Source organism: Lathamus discolor, chromosome 1 (genome assembly GCF_037157495.1).
Source record: "Lathamus discolor isolate bLatDis1 chromosome 1, bLatDis1.hap1, whole genome shotgun sequence".
NCBI lineage: Eukaryota > Metazoa > Chordata > Aves > Psittaciformes > Psittacidae > Lathamus > Lathamus discolor.
The window spans coordinates 157,732,673-157,750,163 of NC_088884.1; the positions used below are offsets into that span (position 1 = coordinate 157,732,673).

The 17,491-nt window shown below is 42.3% G+C and overlaps 1 protein-coding gene across 3 annotated transcripts in view; it reads left to right on the forward strand.

The window, feature by feature from the left end:
• Nucleotides 1–2,554: 2,554 nt before the first annotated feature.
• FAM53A (family with sequence similarity 53 member A) overlaps nt 2,555–17,491 on the forward strand; it is a 71,347-nt gene continuing 56,410 nt past the window's right edge. The window contains exon 1 of one of the 3 annotated variants that reach the window (XM_065661035.1): nt 2,555–2,650. The gene's annotated coding sequence lies outside the window, so the exon portion shown is untranslated. Of the gene's footprint in view, nt 2,733–2,931; nt 2,995–17,491 lie in introns of those variants that run through there. The other 2 variants (XM_065661042.1, XM_065661048.1) reach the window with 2 other exon arrangements.

Genomic DNA, 17,491 nt, shown 5'->3' on the forward strand with positions numbered 1-17,491 from the left:
GCATTTACCACTTCTTAGGGCAACACTTAAAGCTGGAGAAAATGGAAAGCAATAAAAGAAATCAGGGGACAAGTTACAGGGGAACATATAGAAAAGAAAGAAGATTTAAGAGTTATCTAATCCATAAAGTAATTTAACTACTGTATGGTTTTTGCCCGTGGAAGTTGAGAGCAGAGCACTACCTGCTCCTTCCACATGCCTCCCTCATCACTGCAGCCATGACTGTGAGTAAACACTTGGAATCACAGACTGCAGTTTCAGAAACACAAAGTTCCCTCTGGTTTTACCTTTACTTGCAGCAGAAGTAGTGCAGGAGGCTGGGGGAAGTACTGTGGCTTAACTAAGAGAAACATTAATGTTTCAAAACTATGAAAATGGTTGAGCTTATAGGTGAGGGAAAACCAGTTTTACATGAAAACTCCCATGCCTGAGCTGCTAAACTCCAGAGGAATACTTACATCTAATGGTTGTGAAAGATGAAATTATATCATGACTTCATTTAAAAAAAAACCCCTAAATTGTTAGCTCTAAGTTTGGAGAGGGATTTAGCAATGAAATGCTTCAGGGATAACTTGTTTTCAGTGGGGAATTCTGTGTACAAAACTGATTAAAGAATGGAGCCAAATCCCTGCCAAAGATACGGGCAGGATCATGAAAGCAGATGAACTACAATTTCCCATGCACTAGGATTCGCAGTAAAGGCCAGGAGCAAAATGAGCACAACCAGAAAGTATTTCAAGAGCCAGGGCTGAGCTATGGGAGAAAGCTGTGTACGTTCCGCCGTGTACCTATAATCGCTTGCAAGATCTTTCTGAAGAGAAGTAGGTGTTGATCTCACAGAGAACTAGCACACTAATTTAAATATTCATTGTATAATTTGGGAAAGGTATCTTGGAAAGCGATTTGAAAAAGCTTTCAGACAAGGTTTATCAAAATATAATAAACACACAAACCTTTCAAGAAACTGGGTAATGTAGGGATGGACAGTGTAGAAGATTGGAGAACAGTGATAAAAAGCAAGCAGTAAAACCTTGTAATGCCCTTTGAAGTATTAGGTTTAACTTACTGGTTTCTTGCAGTTAAAATCTAATAACTCAGAAAGTAAGGAAGCCCAACTAAGGATTTCCCAGGAACACAGTTTTGGATTGGGCTCTGCATTGCAACGATAACTGGGGTATCTGTTGCAGCATCGCCTTGTAGTTCAGTAAAATCTTGCAGGATAATAAGTCAAATTCAGCTGAAAAACGTCTGGGTCAAAGGAAAGGTGAGGGAGTGAAATACAACTCCATTTGGAAACACTGAGGAACAGGTTGCAGAAAGCTGAAATAACAGATGCTTGCTGAAGGGATGAGAAGCACTCACTAATAGTTGCCATTAATAAAAAAATACCTGTACCTCAGTAATGTTAGGCCCCTAGGCAACAGTAAATCAGGGTTTGGTTTCTCATGATGTTAAGGATTATGCACCCGCATAAAGCAGCCTCTGCCCTGACAAGTGTACAATGTAATTGTTGTCCAAACACATCCCACTTCCTCACTACGGCTGACTCATAACTGCTTCTGAAAAACTCCCATAGGAACAGTCGTTGCACAGAAAGAAGCAGATGTCGGGTTTTCTTTGTTGCCTCCATTTTAAGAGACAAGAGAAACCGCACCAGTTCGGTTCCATGTGGGACCCCGGGGGGACGAGAAAGCTGAGGTATTTGCAGTTAAGTCGCTTTGGAAGCTGCCAGCTGAGGGAAGCACGGAGCAGGCAAGCAGAGGGCAGTGTAACCACACCGTTACACAGAGCCGCGTTATCGGCGGGGGAACCTGGGAAGAACCAGCCATGGGGAAAGCCACATGAATTGGCCAGGACAAGCCATGGCCAGGGGTTCAGGGGGAAGCCCAAGTTGCCATTCCTGTTCCCTCTGGGACTGACACAACCCCATACCTCAGCCTCTATGGAGGCTCTGCCAGTGGTGCTAAGGTGGGTGCAACCTACAGCGCCAAGCCAGGGCCTGAGGGAGGTCTCCTACAGCCTGACAAAGCCCAAACCAACATGCTCGGGGTCGCTCCAGCCTAGGGGCACCCCCAAGGCCCGAGCCCTGCCACCCTGAGGTGAATGAAACGAGGACAACAAAATCTGCCATTTTTCCCCCCTCCCAAAGTAACCCCCAGGGCCCCCAGTACGCATGCGCAGGTGAGGAGAGGGCGGGTGTGCGCATACGCATGCGCAGTGTACCCAGCCGGACCCCTCTCTCTGCACCACCCGCACCCCCGCGTCCCGCTTGCGGGTCCATCCGGGGACGCGATGACGTAATCGCCCCACTGGGCGAGAAGCGCATTGGCTCTGGCTGGCCAATGAGAGCAGGTCCGCCGCGCTGCCGCAATGCCTCCTGGGAGCTGTAGTCCCGTGCGCCCTCCCTCCGCCCCACCCGGCGTCACAGCTGTGCGTTCCTACCGGTAACGGCACCGCCCCCCGCCCCTTGTGGGCGGGGCTGATTTGCACCGCATCCCTATGGTAGAGCGGGTCAAAGTTCGGCGGGCGGGCTGCCCAGCCAATGAGAGCAGGCAGTACGCGGGAGGGGGCGGAGCCGGCTGTGTTTTGTTCAATTGCCGTGGAGCACCGCAGTCCATACGCGCAGGGGAGGCGGCACGGGCGGGTGCAGGTACCGGCGGCCAGCGCTGCGGGAGGGACAGGGGCGGCTGCGGGGGCAGCGCCCCGCGGTGCAGGGCGAGCGCAGCCGGCAGGTAACCGCTGCCGATGTGACCGGCGGCCCCGAGGCAGTGCCGGCCGGAGCGTGGCCGGCCAGGCCCGGACCCCTTCCCCGAGCCCGTGCGGCTGCGGGAAGCAGACAGCTCTCGGCGGGTGGCGGAGTGACCGCTACCGGGGCGCTGCTGCTCCGGGGGGGTCCCTGCGGGGTGGGGGTGAGGCGCCGGTGGAGCCCTTCCCCGCGGCGGTAGCCTGGTGCTGCCGCAGAGCTGCAGGCTGCTCATCTCCGTAATTGCATAGGTAGATAACATAGGCATCGGCGTTATGTTCGTAATGGCTGTGTTCGGTGCTGAGGCCGGGGGCCGCGCTGCTCCATCGCAGCAGGGGGTAAAGGCTGGCTGCATTTCGCCCTGCTGTTAGCTGAACGCTTCGTGGGGAAGCGAAACGGCGGCTGCCTGCAGCCCTGGCAGGAGAAAGAGACGCTCAAGCCCTCCGAAAAGCAACTTATTAGTATTAATTACTGGTCTCCGGGTGTGAACGAGGGTGGCGGGGAGGCCGTGCCTCCTTCCCAACGGGCGGCCGGGCTGCTCTGGGTGAGGGCCCCGGCCTGCCTCAGCGGGAGGGAAGGAGAAGGGAAGGCGCCGGGGCCCGGCCGGGCTCGGGCATTCCTTTGTGCCGCTGCCTTACGAGACACATGCCTGCAGGCACGTACCCCGGGGGTTCTGAGGCGATTCTCCCCCCGCTGTTGCTCAAGGATAGAGTTACCTCAGAGTAGGTGCGTGTTTCTCCACAATAGCTGCCTTCCACAATGATGCCTGCGTGAAAACGGCGATTATTCTCTTCCTTCCCCTCCCTCGGCAATAGGAAAGTTAATTTCTAATTTATGGCTTGTAAGTGTAACGACCGATTGGGCTCAAAAGTCCGAGATCGGCAAGTGAACAGGCTGTTTGTGTTATTCTGGCTTTTCTAAGGGCAGTAACATGGCTTTGTTCTGATTATTTGGCTTATTAAACGTCTCGTTGTCTGTGTGAAGACTGAAGAGAAACGTGTGCTTGAAATTCGGATTCTATTTAAGGAGGTTGCTTTAGGTCTTGTGAGACAGAGGCCGCCTTCCGCAGATGATCCTCAGCTCTTTAGCATTGCATCCGTTATCTGAACTCTTCCTGGCAGGGATCTGAAAGTTGAGGCGTTTTCTCTTTAGGTAAATGATCTATCGAGTCGGAGCCCTTCAGAAAGCAGCAGTTACAGAAATAGGGCTTTGTAACTTTCAGGTTGAGGGTGGCTCGGTGATTAAGACCAGATAAGACACTGGCTTTTAACGTGCATGCCGAGTTCTAGGCCTCGGGATGAGTTGAGCCAGCTGGTCAAATCTATTTTCTGGTTCACTGTGCTTACATTAAAATTAGCTCCCGAGAACAGTTATTACAGGCTTTACTGTTACATTGCCTCCCATTCATATGCCTGGCTGCTAGGAAATATTTTTGTCAAAGCCATTTTTGGCGAGAACGAGTAAGTTTGTGTGTTCTTGTGGCAAGCTGAAATGTTTCTGGATGTGTTTTAATTGTGAATTGTCTGTTTGCTTCAAGTCGGGCTTAGGAAATCTGGAGAGCAGTGTTCGCTGAACTGCAGGAACTTCCCTAACAAAGCATGTGACTTGATCTGTGTTTTATTGGAGATGCAGGGTACATGATTAAGCCCAAAGAGCTTGTATCTTTACAATTATCATGCTTCCGAAAAATGCCTGGAAGAATTGCACTCTACTAGAGGCAAGTGTGTGTAGGAGCTAAAACATACGTTTGAAGTAGTTCTGCATAAGCTGGTGCAGCTCCTAACTAGAAAGTGGGCTTACTGTTTGTTCACTTTGAATTTATGGAAAATACTATTCATATTAATCTGTCCGTTATTTTTAATCATCCCGAGGTGTTTTTTTGGCAGTAATAAGATGCTAGTCGTTATCATATGGAAGTACATGCTGCCTATTCCACACAGACTTAAAATACTTATCTGCAGGATCATCCCACTAATGATATCCTTTCAGGATGTTCCATGCTGTGGAAATCTGGCTGTCCTCTAGTGGCCTTTACCTGCCAGTGTGTAACCCACAGTTATTATCTCCTTAACTAGAGAATTAAAGTTGATTAAATAATTGCAAAGGTGTATATTTTAAGTTTGCTGTAGTTAAACTGCCTGACTTCCTCTTGAAAAGCTGTTTTTTTTCTGCAGGGTACTATGATATGGAAGAGTGAGGAGGCTGAAAGAAGAAATATTACTTGTATTTGCAACCATCGTGTTAAGCTTTGGAAGTTTAGTACAGGCATAAAACTGTATTTATGAGAATATGGTGTGCAGATAAACTGAAAGCTTAACCTCACAAAGATGACTGCAACTTATTGCAGGGATTGCTTTATTTAAAACAAGCATGAAGGATTTATTCTTTCCTATAGGAATTCCTTGAGGGTCTGGTAGCCATTACTGTAGCTCCATTTTTCAGTTCCTTCTCCTTTTCCCTTCCCGTTTTTTTTTCTCCCCCTTCCCCTGTTGCCTCCCCCAATCTACATTCCTTTGTGTGAGCAGTGATGATGGCAGTTTTAGTCACCTCCTGTGGTTTGATAGATTATTCCTTTTAGAAACATGGTGTACTTAAAACTTTCCAAACACAATTCTTTCTTTCCTTGTTCCTATACTTTTTTGATGCTGGTTTTGAGTTTTCTTCTAGGAATTTATCCTTTTTGGTTCTGCTTTGAGTTTTCTTAAATGCTAGTGAAAAAGTCTTGTTAAACCTTTAGTGGAGAATTTCAGTATTTATGTTATACTTTAAATTTCTTTTTTTTTGTCTATTTTGATGGTCATAATATAAACAGAAGTGTTGCCTTTGGGCAATGGTGAAGTTCCCTTTCCCCTGCAAGACCATGTGTATTGTTCTTTCTTTTTTTAGATAAAAGTTTGCTTGCTTTAAACTTGAATTTTTACTTTTATAAAATAAGCTCCTTGGGCTGTTTTTTAGATGACTACATTCTTGATATCTGATATTCATGCAAGAATGATCTTGCAGATGAATGTTCGTAGTACCTTGTCTTTAGTCTTAATTTACATATGAACTTACATTTTGAAACATATTATGGTAGAACATGTAAGAGGTTCTTGCCTGTTGCAGTGGTAGTTGTAACTTTTATTCTAGATATGCTAAGTAACATAAGCTTCCGGGGGGGGTAGTGGTTGTGAAACTACACACATCAACCTGTGAAGGGCTTTATGCGTGTTCCTAAGGAAGGGTTAATGAGCAGAAGGTAGCCCTGTTCATTAATTCTAGGGAAGAAATTCATGGCTAGAAAAATAGCTACTTAAACTAGGTGTAGTGGCTCATACTTTCTTGGTAGGTAGGTTTTAATCTGTTGACTTTGTATACCTAAGAGGTAGCCATTTATGTTGACAGCCTGTTTTTTTGTCATAAAGGTTGTGTGGTTAACAAGATCTTAACAGTGAAGTATTGCAATCCAGTGATGAGTCTCTATAAAAAAAAAAAAAACAAACACCACTGTGCATTGTTGGTTTCTCTTAACCATAAACTTGGTTTGGGGATAGAGACAGTCATTTTCAGAACATGGGTTTCTTTAAGGATTTTCTTTCCCTAACAAAAGGAGGCCTAAAAAAAAAAAAGGGAGGGGTGGGGGGGAGGAAGGATATTTTTAACTCCTTTCTAAGCTGTTATACATATTTTTCCTGTGATGAACCAGCTGGATATTGCAGTACTGTTAAGTATAGAAAAACCTATGTCAACTCTTTTATATCACCATTTCTACATTTTGTGCTGTTTTGGCTTATCTGTTTGGGAAGTAACGACATCCACAAGCTGGCAAGAAACTCCTCAGCTAACTTCTGATGCTTTGTAGTGGGCACAAATAACTTCTGAAGGCCATGTTTCTGCTGATTTTCAGGTTGCAGGGAGGAAGTAGGCAGAGTTGTTACTAAACACATTATCTGGGTTATGGCTCTCAGTTTACTGACAGCACTATTTTTTTAAGCAGGGAGTTGAATATCATGCTTTAGAAAATATGAAATGTTTCAATTAGGAAACTTAGTAATAAAAGCAAAACTGATATAATTGGCTTTCCCCTGTTTGAACTTGATTATATTTTAGTGAAATGCAGGCCATTACTTATGTTTTGCTGTTAACAGCAAGATCAAGGGTTCTGATTGCCTAATGTTAGCATCATTGCTCTGAATTTTGTATGACAACATTGTTTTAAGTTCCTGGGAAAATTCAACTAGTAAAGTACAGGAAAGAATACTGTCAAAGATATGTCAAATTGCAGGCCTAGAGGTTTGGACATACGGTGCCAGTGATGGCAGTTCTTCAGTAAGTCTGTACCGATAGAGCTAAGAGTGTGAAATCAAACAATATTTTGCCTGGAGCTGTCATGAGAAATGTCATTTACAAAACTGACTCAGTATACTGAGACCTAAATGTCATTGTGGAAGGTATTTGAGATGGAAGAAAGCCATTTCTGCACTTGCTGAGCTTTAAAATTTGAACCCAGCTGGTACAGGAGGTAGCCAAAGAAATAACTGCTGCACCACTGTACCTTTACTTTTGTGCTTTACACTGAGATCTGTGATGCTGAAAGATGGGATCTGAATTCCTGTATTCTGAAGAATACTTTTGTCCTTAACAGCCCCCTCATCCAAACAGCTTTGGCTGCTGGCTTGTTTATTTGTTAATGCACTTAAGTCTCTCTGGGTTTATGAAAGATCATATTTATAATACAGCAATTTCCACACTGAAGTTAAGGTGGGTTAACTTTAAAAATGAAGGAAAAAATCTTTGCTGTCCTAATAAGACCTTGTACAACAAGGGTGAGGTTTCATTTCTACTGTCACCTTCCCTTGAGCCATGAATGGGAATAATAGGAACTTCTATTGATGTTATATTAAGTTTAGGTCTCCAATTTGCATCTCAAATAACATTGTGAACAGCATTAATGCCTTTGAGGGGTTCGGGGAGCTTTTTTAATCTGTAGGGTGAATGTGTTTTTTAACCTAATTGGGCACTTCAAATTATTATTGCAGCATGTTTAGCTTTTGCTCTGCACAGTTAGTGTAGATGTCAGTGGCACTAAATCATTCCTTCAGTGCTATGCATATGTATTATGTTTCACCTTCTTAATTGTGGCTTTAGATTTTGTCCTAGTATTCCTCCATTTCATGCAGTTACTACTGGATACAGTGTAATGTGTCCCTTATTGTACCCTTCCTATTTTAAAGGGAAAATTCTTGTTTTAAAGGTACTGCTTCCTTTAAGTCCCCCTGCATTCACACTGAAAAATGCATTTTTCTATCCTTTTCCAGGGTTTCTCGTGATTTGACCTCTTTTGGCTTTAGATAGATGGAAATTCATCATATATAAGGAAGTATACAAGTGACAAAAGTTGTGTGTCACTTGGGTCTCTCAAGCCCTGTTGCTTTATCAACTTCCACAGTCCAAAAGTAGCATGTGGAATATGGAAGGTTGAAGTTTGGAGCTTCAGGTGTGATGTGGATTATGAATCAACAGAGTTGTGGAAACATGCTTGAGGCTGGATGGGTCTGGATCTGCTTGATTCTGTCTCTTGCAGAACAGCATTTCTTAATTGACATGTAGATGGCCACTGAGGTTGTGGGTGTTTTTTGTGTTGTCATATGAACCAACTTTGTTTTCATAACATAAGATACTTCTGTTCTATGGACCGTGATTTATAAGTGATGGTCTCTATTTAGGTACCTAGCATCTATTTGTATGGCTGCATGCTTTTTTGATGAAGTGACAATTACAGTCCTAATTTTAAAAAAGGAACCTTTTTGCTTAATTATCCCATACTGGTAGTAGTGGCAGATAATTCAGTCATTATGTCCTATTTGTAATGGAGTGTAGGTGGTGTGTAAGCATGCCTCAAGACTACTGCTGTGCTCCTGATGCAGTATTTAGTAAGTGAGGAGGAGTAATGAAAACAGCATTCAATAACTACTTACTTGAATAAAATACGGTGTATCTATATATTCTAGTGGGTAAAGGGAGAGGAGTAGGTACCTAGTACGTTGTCTTTTCACATTTTACAAGTGATGAAATGGATCAACAAAGTTGAAATGAAGAATTGAGAAGCATGAATAACTTGGAGGCTATGCTGAAATGCTGTTGCCTTCTGTAAGGGGCTGAGAGAAGTTAAGACAGAATAACAGAGGTGCTGGTTAAGAAGATACCGCTGGCTCTGGAACCCATGTTCGCTTGGCCTGTTCACTTCTCCTTATGTATGGCAGTCCACTTAAGCTTGGCTATATATGTGCTTGCTCACCTCATCCCCTTCGACTGTAGTACTCCATTCTGACCTGTCCAGTTCAGTATTTGGATAAGGAATTGCTGAGCTCCTGGAGGGTAAGATGGACTGCTGCTGATCTCATTTTCATGTTTCACAAATTAGAAGGATGTCATTTAAACAAAGCAGACAAATACTTGTAGTACCAAAACTATTACAGAGGATGAAAAAGGACAGTATTTTGTCTTTGGTTTACGCCTCTTAAATGTCCTATCTGTGCTTGAGCTCTCATGAGTTAATTCTGTCTCTTTGGTGACTTTAGATTTTGAAGTTTACATTTAAGCATGTAGCTTATCTCAGGCACAGGCATCCTCTGACTGTCTGTAGCTAACACTGTCTGCTTCAACTCCCTGTCTGTAAAATCCTGCATATCTTAGTTTTTATTTTAGAGTATTTGGTTTGCTGCAGCATTTTCTATCCTCAAGAAGCCTTAACCAAGCCTAAGGCTACAGTTGTAAAAGGTGAGGTGCAAATGTTTGTGTGATGGTGCTTAGTGCTGCCACATCAATGAAAACTATTTCATCATTGTTCTAGGTTGGTAGAAGGCCAAGCTTGCATGTCCTTCTGAAATAATCGGTTTCTGGTTTCTGTTGGTCAGGAAAAAGATACAACAGGCTACTGCAATACTGCTGAGGTTTGCATGCTGCCATGGGAGATGGTTGGAGTTGGTTTATTTCTGTGTGAAGAAAGCATAAGGCAGGTGCAAGTTGCCTTTTGGTGTATAGTCAAATAACCTGAATGTGCAAATCCTGAAGTTGTAATTTAAAGAATCAGAACAGTAACTTCTAGCTCATTGAAACTAAATATACACCATAGGAGGGTAAGTAAGCAAAGACATTAGAGTGGCTTGAAATTGGGGGAGTTGTTAAAAAAAAGGCTGGAAGAGGGGCAGGCTGGTTGTGAGAGTCCTCTGCCCCATACCAGTATGGCACATCTAATGTGATTTATAAAAGGAGCTTGAGCAGCTTTACTTCATCCTCAGTCCAGTGCTTTGTTGTCCTCAGCATTAAAACTTGTTCTGAATATGGAACTAGACATCTTCCTTACTGCAGGTCAAGCTTGTTGACTAATTCCCTGCACATGATGTGTAGCTGTTCTTTCCCTTGTAGTAATCTCTTACAAATGCTTGAACTGGTCTTTGTCATGTTCCTGCTTCCTTGTGTCTTGCCCTCTACCCTGCAGCCTTCTAATACTTCTGGCCTAAATAAAACGAGTGTGTTCAGCTCTTCCCAAGAGGTCATGTTTTTTCAGCTCTAATCATTCCTCTCAAGTTAGTTCACACTGGTCTTTGAGTGTGGTGCTTAAAGCCCAACTTTGGCCTACAGCTGAGGCTTTCCTGTGCTGAGTGGAGTGAAAAAGACTGTTTTGTGTGCTCTGGAGCTGATATTCGTGTTTATGCATCCCCATACATTTGACTTTCTTACAACAGCTTAACACTTGTTTCAAGGTCAGCTGCTTGATCCAGCCTAGCCCACAGCTTTCTTGTAAAGAACTCACCTTCGTGTTTCCTTGGTAAATCCTGCTGGAGTGAATTCAGAACCAAGCTGTATCTTATTTCTTGCAGTACAGCTCTTGAATTTGTTAGAGTTATGTGGAGTTTTAATGCTGTCCTGCAGTTCTTCTTGCCTTTCTCCTACTTGTAACAAGTCTGCTCTGCCAGCAACAGATGATGGGAAACACATTGGTGAACTGAGCTGGGTTCCTGTTTGGTGTGTTCTTCCATGCAGCACTGTTACGTGCTCTCTGGGTATGGTTATCCACCAAGTATTGCATTCACTATAAAGCCTTTGCTTACCTTCCTGCAGCAGAAGTCTTTAAACCAAGGCATACAACCTCAGTAGATTCTCTCTGAAGCCCTCTTACACTGATGTAAAGCTGACCCTGGTGGGTGCTGCTTGCCTGCTTGTTGTCTTTCAGTGCTCTCACAAAAGGTCCCTGTTCTTCCCCTGGGATTCTGCTGGAATGTGAAGTGTTGGAAACCAGTCATATGAATTTTGACTTTTTTTCTGAAGACGGACATGGAATGAAGGCAGGTGTAGGTTCAGGAACTCATGTCCAAAACCTCTTTACGAAAATATGGCCTGTTCACCTCATAGCAGCCTAACTCTGGTATCTTGCAAATAATTGTAGGTGTTAGAGTGACTCTGAAGTCACCAGTATTTGGAGTTAAGTTCTCCATCCTTGAGGTGAAACTTCTCTTAATGTGGCAAGCTAGTCATTGAAGAAGCCCTGCTATTTGGACCTAACTTCTATTTAGGGTACTTCTCTTGGATTTGTGTTTGAAGTATTGACATCTCTATGGGTGCAACTTTCTGCCTTTGAAATGTTAATTCTCATGGTATTCTCCCCTGCTGAACTTGATTCACATGATGAATCTTGCACTTATGGAAATGGGTTACGCTGAGCCCTGTCTGTGGTGGTGGTTGCAGTTCTGTAAATACTCTTTGTTATTGCTTCTCTAGCATCTCTCCCTGCAAACTTTCAAACCACTTTGCATCTTCCCCTGCCAGTAATTTCCTTTACTAATTTCCTTACTCTGATCATTGTCCTGTTTGTAGTCCCTGCGTATGTAGCAGTTTATTCTCATCACACAGATATATTTGAGTGTAGTTAAAGTTTTGATGCAGTTATCCACGAGCTGGAATAATTTATCTTCTAACTATTATTTCCACTGTGTCCTCTAAGGAGACAGACATCTGTCCTTTAAAATCATACTGCTGTCTTTTGAGCAGAAGTTTAGAAATTCCAGTAATCCTTCTTCAAAGATGTCGGATGTTTGTTAGCCGAGGTTACTTGAGTAATCACATATTTGGCATCATATGGTGGGGTAAAAGTAAGGCAGCATCTCCTCATGCTGAGAAGTTAAAGGCAATGTGGATGGTGAAATGTGTATTGAGTGCTCTTTAGAATGTTAATACTTGCTTTTTGATACACAAGATAAAGCATGCTTGCTTATTTTTAATGTTATAAAGAATCAAAAGAGCTTTTAAAGTTATATTTGCGTAAGATATAGGTAGCTTCATAATGCTACCCAAAACCTTTGATTTTTGCTGTGGAATAGTATGACTAGAAGTATTGCTTATAATAACCTTGAAGAGGTGGTGGCTGGCATGGATTGAGGGTGTGGGTAAAGTGGGGATTAATACCATGCTTGTTGCATGCCATGTTTGAGTACTCACTTTTACAGCAAGGCATATCCCCGTCCCTGCCCTCAGGTTAGATATTTGGGCTATTCCAAGCTCATAATAATTAACAGAAATGGGGATTTTATTGGTAGGATTCTTTTTCCAGGCTCATTTAGTTCGATACATCCTGCTATCAGTGGTGCTGCTAGGCAAGCTTGGCTGCAGAAACTGCAATGGGGCAAGTGTGTTCAGAAGGGCTCTTTGAAGGTGGGTTAATACATAATTGTGAGAGGCTTGTCTGTATTAAGTGTGCTCAAATTTTACTCAGGGATTCCAAAATACTGTGTATTTTTAGACTGAACTTTATAGTCTTGTTAAATATATAGTCTTGAACTTTGTAACTGGTTTGGGGGGGGCTTCCTTTCCCTTAACGCTTCTTTAGCTGAGCACAGGATCTCGGAGAATGAAGTAAAACCATACCTGTTTCTAAATTCTGAACCAGTTATTGAACTAATTGCAAAAACTGAGCCCAACTGTAGCCTCTTGCACCTGCAGAAAAGGCTGCAGCTATCAAAAGCTTGTTTATTACTTCAGAACTCCTTGGGTCCAGGTGCTCAGCCAGAGACTTCCCCCAGTGCAGTGGTTTGATGTTCCAAATATTCAGCAGAAAAGGTGTTGCTGCTTTATGCAGACTGTAGTATGCTTAACCTTTGCATGAGTGAAAATGCCAGAAACCCAGATGTAATTTCAGAGGCTTATTTTCAAGTGTGTTAGATAAAAGCACACTTTTAAACAGTATCGAAAGATCATTTTAAAGATTGAGTTTTCAGGTGAAGATCTGAAAGGACATGATTGCCTCTTTTGTTGTTGACTTTATTGGGTTAATCTTTACTGTTTTGTTCTTCAGCTTGGTTACCAGAAGCTGATCTTGTCAGAATGCAGTCATCTGTAAAGGTAACTGCCCAAGTGGGAGGAAACATTTCCTTTCCTGGTCCTCATGGTTGTCATCTCTTGCACTGCTGTCTGCAGATGTTACGTGCTTGACTTGCTGGTCAAGTGACTTACCTGCCACCATTTAAAGCTGCTAAATTTCTGACTCAGTCAATGAAGATCAAAACCAGGAGCTCTTCTTCCTCCTCAGCTTTGATTTTTCTCCTGGCATTTTTGTGCTTAAATGAAAGGGAGTTGTTCTACCCTATACCGACTGAAGTGTGGTCTGTAATACTTGTGTACTGGTAAGCACCTTGTGCCTATTTCCATCCCATACAGAAGCATGGTTTTACTTTAAGGCTTCTGCGTAAACCTCACAATTTGAACTCCTGGTGACTTCTATGAATCCTTTCATAGGACTTGCTTGCAGAATTAATGACTTATTCATTAAATATCTGATAGTGTTGAGGTAGTACACAGTGAAAATACTGAGCTTTTCCACCAGGCAGAGGGTGGTCTTTCAGTATTCAAAGAAAACCAATCACACTGATATAGTTAAGTTCACTGTTGGGTTTTTTTTTTCTGCTTAATGTAGTCAGCTCTTACATAGTGTAACTTTGTCTCCTGAGATTTCTTTTAGTACATGTAGTTATAAATGCTTTTACTAAATACCTACTGCAGTTATACCCCTTGATTTGTCTTGACCTCTAGTGCAGTGTTTCCTGAATCCAGCTGTTTGGTGTGCTGTGGAAAGCTGAATGCACAGACAAAGTCATTGTCTTGCTTTTGGAATGGTCTGGTGAACTAGTAAGAGCTGCATGGCTCAGTTGAAGTAATTTTTATTGAAGTACCTTAATCAGTCTGGCAAGAGGGATGTCCCTGGTGACACTTGAAGTAATATCTGAATCGAATGCTGAAAGCACACAATATTGACACATACTGCTTTTGTCTTTGCGTTTCATTCCATTATTTTAATGGGCTTCAATTTGTGGTCTGCTCATAGTTGTAGTGCTTGTGGGCTGTACTGAGGGCTCATGTGTAGTAGAGCAGTATATACATAGTGCAGATCCTTAGAGACTTCAAAAACTCATGGGATGTGCAAAACAGAAGTTGGATAACAACAAATAAAGTTGATATGAACCGTAGTTTAGTGCAAAGCAAGGAGCAGCAGCAAATTCTTGAAGCTGTCACTCAGTTTTGATATTTCTAGTGTGATCTGAGACCTTGAAGTTAAAGAACATTCTTGCTACTTGAAAGCTGTGTGATATTTAGGCTCCCCCTCTAATGGATAATGTAACTAGATGGGTGTTGTAAAACTTGGTCTTTCAATCTGCTTGAGGTGGTGTCTCTGCCAGATGAATTTGAGCTTCTTGAGTAACAAATTGCAGATGGTCAGCCATGACTGGGAGCAAATTTGGGCCGTGAGAGGGAACGTGTCTGTTATGCACCATACCTCATATCTGTTTAATGCATTTCCCTGTTCTTTCAAGATAGGTAATATAGCAGACAGCTTGAACTACTGGATGCAAGCCTGCATGGAACTTTATTCTTGTGTAGCTCTTCCTGTAATTTGCTTTCTTAGACTTCTGGGGCTTATATGAAAATATGTAAATAGTTTATTTGTCAAACTGATAAAATAAGGATGTGCACTTACATGTGTTCACTCAGTACAGTTGCACAATGATATTTGGGAGAGTTCAGTTTTCAGAGACTGAAACTTCTCTTGTGCTGCTAAATTGGGCATAGGACTTTGTCATGAGAGGGAAATACTACCCGTAGTATGAATTAGGACAGCAAGGCTCAGGGAGAAGTGCATTTCATGTTACTGTAAGCATTGAGCTGTATAGATATTTACAGAATACTGCTAAGCACTTGAGTTCTAAATTTAGCAGGCTCTGCAGTTCACCAGCTGTACTATTTGCTGAGAAATATTTGGACTACTATAGGTTTCTTGTTTTTAATTTCCGTAGCTGTACGCAAGCTAATGTGAGGGAGACTTCCCTGCGTGCAGATTATATAGCTCATTAGATCCCTGAAATGCCATGAAGTAGCATCTTAACATAAGTGTTTTTCACCCAGCCCGAGGCCTCCAGCAAGAACATTTCACACTTGGGATCATAAAAACAAACCTACTACTTGGGCTTTTTATTTTAAACAAGCCAACCAGATGTCTGAAACCCTTCAGAATGAACCTGAAGGCAAATAGGAGGAGGTTTATTAGCTGTGTGTGTTTTGGGAGCAGGATGTATGGAAGAGATTTGTGTAATACCTCAGCTCCAAGCACGTAGGGTTTGGTAATAGAACAGTATGTTAGTACTGATATTATTTCAGTCTGTCATGGAGGGGGGAGCAGGATGTGTGTGGACTAATCATCATTGACACTGCCATACAAGTGAAGGGTAGTGCTACATGTTTGTTCAGGCCTGAGTACTTTTAAAGCACATATGTGCTTGTTTGACTCTGCTCATTTTTAAAGGCAAACACTTAAGAGGAAGTAGGTGGTACTGCTTTTTTTCCATTGGCTTTTCTTCTATGATGGAGTGAAGCAAGTATCTTTGTTGTAGGGCCTGTTCATCTGTATCTTTTCTTCACAAACCTTAGAGTAAAATAAGATCTTGTGGGTCTTGTATAATCTGTATCACTTGCTTTAGTGGGAGCATGGTAGGCTTCAGTTGGTGGTATGTATATTTCTTCAAACACTGATATTCTCTGTATAAATTATTATTTATGAGTCTAAGTTTTGTATCTTGTTGGAGGCTTTTTATACTAAATAAACACTTCCATTGATTTTGAAATACAATATTTATAAAAACAGTATATGGAGGTGGAAATAATTCATGTAGGACCTGAGCTGTGAGCTTTCAGTAATATCAAAAGCAGAATGTTACAGTAATACTCTTAACTGGTGATTGCCCACTAGGTTTTGTTCTGAGCTACTCAAGCAGGCAGTAATTCTTAGTTTCAGCTGCCATGTTCTTTAAGTAATAGTTGCTAGCACATTTGGTTCATAATTATGCAGAGGCAAGGCTTTTGGAGTTCATATATAAAAGCCTCAGTAGACCAGACTTGTTCCTCAACACTGTTATAGTCTTGTGCTTTCTGCAGGACTGCTGAGAAGGAGGAAAAAGAGTCCAGATGGCACATTGCAGGTAGATGACTGGTCACAGGCCAATGCTGATGGCTAACTCAAATGGAACTCCAAGCATAGATGTGAATATCCTTCAGCAGAATGAATTAAATCCTTGCCTGTCGTTTAAGTAGTGATAGATTATTTTAGGAAAGGGAACTTATGTAACAAAAGCATCTTGGAAACGCATCTTTGTACCGGATAACCCACAAGGCGCAGCTCATCTATTGTCCTGTCTGACAAAAGGATCCTTTGAAACATGCAGGATGATTTGTCTGCCATGTAAATGTTAGGTCTTTCTCAAGTCTAAAAGACAAGGTTTAAACCTGGAGAGTGGTGGGACTTCTTATTGATATGAGCTAGCAGTAGTAAATGCTTTGACCTCTGGCTGGGTTGAGTTCCTAGCCAGAGTTTTCTGTGGTGATACATTCCCTGCCTTAATTAGGTATGGCCTGGAAAAAGTCTCTCAACTTGTATCTCCAGCACTTCTGTTGCTTTGAGAAATATACTTTATAAAATGTGACAAAGGCTTAACATCCCCTGTCTCAACCCTTTCTTCACCTTTCTGGAAGGTGGCATTTCACCAAACAAATTCAAACCACCTGATAAGTAAATTTGAGAAATAAAGCATAGTATATTTATTACAGATAACAGTTCAGCATGTAATGGAGTAAAATCTTCCATTTTCTAATTAAAATGTTATGAGACAATATTAGCTCTTTAGTTTGTCTATGTTTTTCAGCCAGGGTGGATGAGTTCTGCATCTGAGGAATGAGAAATCTGTGCACCAGAGTATTACCTTTAGTCTCTTTCCAGCACATCATCTAGCTGTTTTGCAAACTGGAAACCACCGTCTTAAGCCAGGAAAGTCTCTTCAGTTGACTTCCGGTGCTTCTGCTTGCAGGTTTTTATCCATCTCACAAGGTCTGTTTCTTCAATCAGAAAAATCAGAGTACTGTTTGTTCCCTTTTTGTTCAAGGAATTTGCCAAAATGTGTTGAATCTTAAGTAAAATGGAGTCTAAAGTCTATATGTGATGGTTGAGGTTTTGATGCCTTCTCACAGGAGCTCTTGCATCTAAAGTGTAGGAGATGGAGTAGAAACAAGAGTGTAGGCTGCAGCCTTATTTTAGTAATGGTTTGTGCTTTGTCACAGTGACCAGTTGGTGTTACAGTGATGGTGCTTTAGGTTCAAAACAGCATAATTCGGGGCTCCATAATTTCAAGCATTTGAGGCAAGTGGACCTACTATTTATTCTCCTCTATCTCT